This window comes from Chiloscyllium punctatum, unplaced genomic scaffold, assembly GCF_047496795.1.
Source record: "Chiloscyllium punctatum isolate Juve2018m unplaced genomic scaffold, sChiPun1.3 scaffold_199, whole genome shotgun sequence".
In the NCBI taxonomy this organism is placed as follows: Eukaryota; Metazoa; Chordata; class Chondrichthyes; order Orectolobiformes; family Hemiscylliidae; genus Chiloscyllium; species Chiloscyllium punctatum.
Genome location: NW_027309933.1, coordinates 328,160 through 335,239, shown reverse-complemented (window position 1 = coordinate 335,239; position 7,080 = coordinate 328,160).

The window sequence follows — 7,080 nt, the reverse complement described above, 5'->3', positions numbered from 1 at the left end:
GAAAAGAATAAATAGCAAATACTGTGATTATTGGAATGAACAACAGATGGAAGCATATCTAATATTAAATTGAAAGGCAATTCAATTGATTCTTAGATATTTTCTAATCAACATTCAGAGCTGCTCTGGCACAACTCTGTGCAAGATTGGAATTGAAACTGTACCTCCTGGTCTGGTAACAGAGACACGATCAGAGCTGTACAACATTCCTTCATAATGTTCCCAATCAGGCTGGGCAGGTCTATAATCACATGCTCACTGTGGTTACTCAAGTGAAAAAATAATCAGATGTTTATTGTGATAATTGGATTGGAATTAAATGGATGGATCCTGTGTGTAATGTACTTAAAATTAATTAGTAATTTACAATAATGATGGGCGTTAACAGATGTCTTACTTAAATATGATTTTATGATAATTTGTGGAATGACAACTTGACAGAATTGTGTGATTACTGTAAATTGATAAATAAAAATGAATACCATCATTCTACATGTTCATAATAGTTTCTCATTTTATAAAATGCAACATAAATTTTGTTTGTTCTACACGTAAATTGGAACAAAATGATGACTTGGTCAGTCAATGGGACTATTCAGCTGAAGACAACTTTCATTGTTTCTGAAAATGTCTGGTTTCGAAGAAGTCACCATTTCCCGTGATTGTTTAATGAAACAAGAAAGATCTCAATCCTTTTTTTGTGTACTTCAAAAAAATTCATTGGAATTTAAATAATTGTGCACAAGAAAAATATTCAACTATTATTGTGATTAGAAGCAAAATAAATGTTAACATTGAAGTGAATTACAATCAAATCATTTCAGAAGTGTTTCCAATTTAAAATGAAAAGCAGTATTCACAATGATTGGGAGATTCTATATTGCTAAGTCCTTGCAATAGTTATTACATGGAACCATAATTCCATACTTACATCCTTTGCCAAATTGAACAATAATTTGATATTAGCAACAAATTGATTTTAAAACTACTATTCATGAATTTAAGAATAATGAGGTATCTCATCTTACTATTCCACTGAGTAATGTGCAGAAATGAAGAGAAATATTGCAGTGTAAAGTAACTGGTGTTCTCTGAATATCAATGACTGTGATGACTGTGATCTTTCAAATGAGCAAAAGTCAGATATTTACAAAGGATGTCGCAAGGGCAGTTATTGGTCTTTTCTGGGTGTATTGGCCCGACCAAACAGGATTTTATATTGTAGCATTCACAATAAGAAATTTAAAAAATATTAATAACATGTTAACTTAGACGTTGTAACAAGCACAAAGTGCTGTGTAATTATTGTAATTGTTAATTGTTTCTAGAATATTGATAGATAAATTAACTTAATATTTTGAAAGCACTTTGCTATGACATCGATTGCGTCATAATTAAGATTGATAAACAGAAAATTAATATATAAAAAGTCGCTTTAATAATTATAAAAAATACTCAGCAACAATTGACACAGTTCAACATTGGGTTTTTTTGCTGAGTCATTTTTTTAAAAAATTTTTTTATCGTGATAAATGTTTAGACATCTATGTCAGAATAAGGAAGAAAATAATTAGACCGGGAAAGTGAGTACAATTGTGAACAAAAGGTCAAATAAATGACATTTGGTACAGAAAATTATTTTGCACAAAATGACTGATAATTACGTGATTATTGTTCATTGACAACTAATGCTGGAAGTAAAAGAAACAGATTCTAACATTTCCAAAGCAGGTTTTTTTTTTCTTATAATGAAATTAAAATACAAATCATTTTGTATTGATTTGAAAAAGTGTCATTTAATGTGATATTTGAGATGAAGAATCGTTCTTTTTCCCCAGTGTAGTCTTTTCAATAATTTAAAATTTAGTGTTATTTGAGCTAAAGAACAAAGGGGTGTACCTACATTGTTTCCTTGCATACAAAAGAAGTAAAGTCAACAACATTTTTAAGTTTCGGAGAGTTAATTAGCAAAATGCATTGAAGCTATCATGCATGAAGTGAGATAAGTGAGAGAGAGAGACAAATTAAATGTTCAAATGAACACGTCGATATTTTGAAAGCGTATCAATCTTATGAATTATAAATTGGTGGATGGAAAATAAAAACAAATTCCTGACAATTCAAGAATGAATAGTAATAAGAAATTTAATTTGTTCAAAGCACATAACAATATTTAGATGAATTGCAATATTTAGTTACAATTGTAGGTGATCAACTGACCAATGAATAATATGAAGTTGCATTTGGTTATTTTGCTGAAGAGGAATTTTGACTGATTATTTTTTTTCATCTTTATAACACTGGAGAATAAGGATTTATGTGCTTGAAATGTCTGAACTAGGTTCTTTCAAACAGAGAAAAAAAAGTCAGTGAGTATCATTTCTTAGACTCTTCCAACTTTAAGATTGCAACATTGTCAATTATTTTTTCAAGGAATGTTGAACTAGCAGATATGATACGTTTTATTAGTGACCTGAAGAAAATAAGTAATAGATATGGTGATGATTGAAATGCACAGCAGATTGAAGTATATTTCATGTTTTTTTGGAAAGCAGTTCAATCTATGCTCAGGTATTTTCTCATGAATATTTGGAGCTGCTCTGACACATCTCTGCTGAAGGTGGGAATTGAAATCATTCCTCCTGATCTTGTCGTAGAGACACTGTCAGAGCTCCACACGAACCTTTCATAATGTCACCACCCCGGAAGGGTAGGACCACAGTCACATGCTTACTGTGGCAACACAAATGAAAACGAATCAGATGTTTATTGTAATAATTTGTATGGGAATTAATTACATATTTCCTGTGTGTAATGAACTGACAAAATGAATTAGTAATTTACAGTAAAGTTGTAACAAAGCAATAATGACTTTAATTAAATATGAATCTCATGAAGATCCATGATAGGGAAAAAAGTCTAATCATTTGATCATTGTACGCTGATGAACAAAAATCAATAAAATAGTTCCATATGTTCAAAGCAAGTTTTCACAGAATAAAAAGAAAATTAAAATGCTTTTGCAACATAAATGAATAGGAAAATAAATGAATTAGTCACACAATATGACTATTCATCTGAAGACAACTTCCCTTCTTTCCCAAAATGTTCAAATTCCCAAAGTTCAAAATGTACTGTGACTATTTCATGGAACAATAGAGATGTTAGTTCCTTTTGTTGTACTTCAAAACATCACAAGAATTTTAAATGATTTTGTTCCATGAAAAATGATTAACTTGTATCATGTTTATAAATACAGTAAATGTTAGCATGTAAGCGAAATATAATTAAATCAATTCAACTTTTGTTAGGGTTAAAATAAAAATTGATATTTACAACACACACTGCAAATCTTTACATTATATCATGCATGAGCCATAATTCCACAGATATACCCTGAACTATATTGAACAATGATTAGATAATAGCAGTAATTGGATTGTCAAAATTCTATCAGTTAATTTAAGAATACTGAGAAATCTTAGTTGATTATTTCACTGAACAATGTGGAGAAACGACCAGGAATTATTCTAATGAAAAGTAATTATAGTTTTCTGAACGCTTCAGGCTGAGATTACCGTGATCATTCAAATGAGCAATCATCAAATATTTACAATGAGGCATTGAATGGAAAGTCATTGGTTCCAAATGGGATCGTTCAGCAGAACAGTAAATTGATTTTCATATTTTAGGGTTCGTACTCAGAAACAATTGATGTAATTAAAATGTGATGCTCACAATATTTGTTAGAAATATTAACTCCAATAATTGTGCAATTATCGTAATGGCAGTGACTGGAAAAATAACATTATTATCTGAAAAAATAAATTGATTTAATATTCTAAAAGCACTTTGCTGTGATGATTATTGGATATTCATTAAGATTGGTAAACTGAGGAATACAATATAATGGCTAGCTTGATGGATTCACAAAAATGAGCAATTCAGTTATTATTCAGCAGAATTGTTTTTGGGTCAAACATGCAGAATTACAAGAATGACATATTACCATCCATTGGTTTGCTTCTTGAGACGTACTTTTAATTTATATACTTTTGATCATGACCAATGTTTCGACATTCCTGTCAGAAGTAGGAAGTTAATAAGTAGATAGTGAAAGTGCGTATGACAGTGAACGTAAGATACAGGGAACTTCCATAATTTTGTGATGATTGTACATTGATAAATAACTTTGGATTAAAAAAAGTAAATCAGCACGTTCAAAGCAGTTTTTTTGCTCATAACAAATTGAAAATTTTTTAAACATCCTTCTGCAGTTCACATGATTTGAAAACGCATCAGTCACCAGTCACAAAAAACATCGGCGCGAGACAATAAGACCCTTATGAAGGGTATTCTACTCAACAGTAATTCGAGGACCTTGAACATCTTCATGTCGTTCTTGCAAAGAACACTCTTATTATTTCTAAAGTTTTATTATCGTAAATATTTCGACATTTGTATCAGAACTCGGAAGAAAATGAGAAGTGATTCACATGAGTATTTTCATGAGTGAAAGTCAAAATAAATTTACAGTGCCATCTTTCATTATTTTCTCTGAATAAGCAGATAAAGATTTTTAAGGTGCAAGCTCAAAGTGTTTTCACCTACAGGTTGTACTAAGCCAAAATACATCATTTTATTTTGCGATACTTCAACTGGATTGGAAATCTGCTATCTATGCTGACGTTAGTGTCCTCGCTCATTTGTAATAAAGCATTGTTATTGGTTTTAGCAAAATATTTTGTGTGCAATTACTGAAGTGAAATGTAAGAAATCAAGTGCATTTATTGGATGGAACAGCTCACCAAATGTTTATTGTGGTTCTTGTTCTCAGAAACAATAAGATACTTACTCAGGTTTAACTCTGGAGCAGTAATTAGATGACCAGGAAGACATTTGTGTAGCTGTGTGTGCCGTGTTCAGTGAGCATTTTTTTTCAATTACAACTATATTTTAAGAATATAGGAAGGGATTAATAATCATGTGTTAATGATTTTAATTAAAGTCATATTTTCTTTTAAAAATTACGAGAATTCCTTTGTGCAACAATAATTTGGAGGTCTCGGTATTTGACTAGGGTGGACAAAGTTAAAAATCACATGACACCAGGTTATAGTCCAACAGGTTTATTTATAAGCACTAACTTTCAAGGCTATGGCTCTGCATCAGGTGATCTGGTCCCTTAGAAGAGACACTACTGGAGATACACAAGTGCCTTTCATTATCGTCCCAACAAGGAAGGTTGGGATTATAATCAATTGGGATTACTCAAATGAAAACTAACCAGTGTTCATTCCGATAATTGGGCTGGGAATTAATTAGACTGTTTCTGTGTAATGGACTGCGAATGAAATAGTAATTCACTATAATAATGGTACTAAGCACATATGCTCTTACTTACAAATTAATATCAGAATAATTGGAAGAAAGATAAATCGACATATCATGAGCTTATTGTAAATTCATAAAAAATACAACTGCTGAATACGTTTAAAGCAGTTTTTCTTATAAAGAAATAGATAATGAGAATGTTTAGCAGTCGGACGGAATCAGCAGAAAAGGTCATTCACTGTGACTATTCAGCTGCAGACATCTTCTCTTCCTTCCACAAAAGTATAATTTGCAACAATTCCAAATGTATTCTGATCGATAAAGGAAAGAGCAAACACCTGTAAATTCTATTTTATTGTTTCCAAAAAGGTCACAAATTTAAATAATCTTACTGTCATCAGAATTACAATAAATCTTTGTTTTGAAGAAAAATATAATCAAATCAAATCAAAATATACATCGATATTCACAATACTTGGCAGAGTGAACACTGCAATATCTTTCCATCAGTTGATGTACTGAGCCATATTTCCATTTTTCTATCCCTTTCTGGATTGATCAATGGTTAGATATTAGCAATAACTAAATTATTAATATGCTGTCAGTGAACTGAATATTAATGAGAAACTTCACATTGCTGTTTGAACGAGCAATGAGTCGAAATAAACAGTAATTATTGGTGAAATGTCATTAGATATCTCTTAATCGATGATCTTTTGGCCCATAACGTTGTGCTGAACATAATGCAAAAGAAACTCATCCCTTCTGCCTATCCTTGGTCCATATCCGCCCAAATTATCTAAATGAACATTCAATAGCCCTAATGTATCTGCCTCCACCACCAACCCTTGAAGTTCATTCCAGACACCTACCATTCCCTGTGTAAAAAATAATTGCCTCTCACATGCCCCTTGAACTTCCCTCCTAGCCTTAAATGCATGCCTCATAGTCTTGACGTTTCAACTCTGGGAAGAAACTTCCTGACAACCCTACCTATGTATCTCATGATTGTGTAGACTTCAATCAATTCTTCCCCCAGCCACCGCCACTCCACAAAAAAGCAGCCTCTCCAACTCCAGGCAGCATCCTGGCCAGCCCTCTGTACCCTCTCCAAAGCCTCCATTCCCTTCCCCTGTAGTGTGGCAAATAGAAGTGAATACAATACTTTAAGTATGCCTTAACCAAAGTCTTACAAAGTTGCAAAATGATATCCTGACTCTTGTAATCAGTTCCTTGACCAATAAAGGCAAGCAAGCCATTTGCCTTCCTTACCACCCTATCTACTTGCATGGACACTTTCAGGGAGCCATGGTCTTGAACGCCAACATTCCTTTGAACAACAAAACTGTTCAGGGTCCTGCCATTAACTATCTACTTTTCCTTAATATTTGAGCTCCCAAAGTGAGACACCTCACACTTGTATGGATTAAGCTTTCCCTTTAATTTCTCTGGCCATAGCTGCAGTTTATCTTTTTCCTGCTGCATTCTTTGACAACCTTCTACATTATTCACAACTGCACTGAACTTTGTATCATCTGCAAGCTTATTAACTCACCCAATTAGATTTTAATTCATGTCACTTCTATATATTTGTATCGTAACCAGAAGGGTTCCAGTACAGATCCCTGTGGAAAAAAGACAGAAAATGAGGGAAATGCAGAATTCTTGAATAAATGAGGTTTTTTCAATGACAAAACAATTCTGATGAATAATCTCTGAAGTTGTGATTTTTGTTTTCAAATTAAC